This window comes from Alligator sinensis, unplaced genomic scaffold (assembly GCF_000455745.1).
Source record: "Alligator sinensis unplaced genomic scaffold, ASM45574v1 scaffold1302_1, whole genome shotgun sequence".
Lineage (NCBI taxonomy): Eukaryota > Metazoa > Chordata > Crocodylia > Alligatoridae > Alligator > Alligator sinensis.
Window position 1 is genome coordinate 274,397 of NW_005842612.1, and position 545 is coordinate 274,941.

Sequence of the window (545 nt, forward strand, 5' to 3'; positions counted from 1 at the left end):
CAGGGCCGGCGTGTGCGGGAGGCGGGTGCCCGAGGGCGGCAGCGGGGGGCCGAAGGGGGGGATGTCCTCGCTGTGGGTCACCGCCACGCTGCACAGGGGGGACGGGGGTGAGCCACGGCAGGATCCTCGCGTAGGTGCAGGGCGGGTGCTGGCACATGGCCGTGGGCCCTGGGTGCAGGCTCCTTGTACGCTTGCATGTTCAATGCAGGAGCCTTGCACGCTCAAAGTAGACTGCTTGCAGGCTTGCACACACTCAGTGCAGGCACCGTGTGCATTTGCACGCTCAATGCAGGGCCCCCTTGCATATTCAATGCAGGTGTCTTGCACACTTGCACATTCAATACAGGCTCCTTACACTCTGAAACAATCAATGCAGGCAACTTGCACACTTGCATATTCAATGCAGGCTCCTTGCTTGCTCACACACACTTGATGCAGATACCTAGCAAACTTGCACATTAAATGCAGGCACCTTGCGCGTGCATGCACATACGCACACCCCCCCCCCCCCCGGGGAAAATCCCTTTCCATCCTTGCCCTTGGGT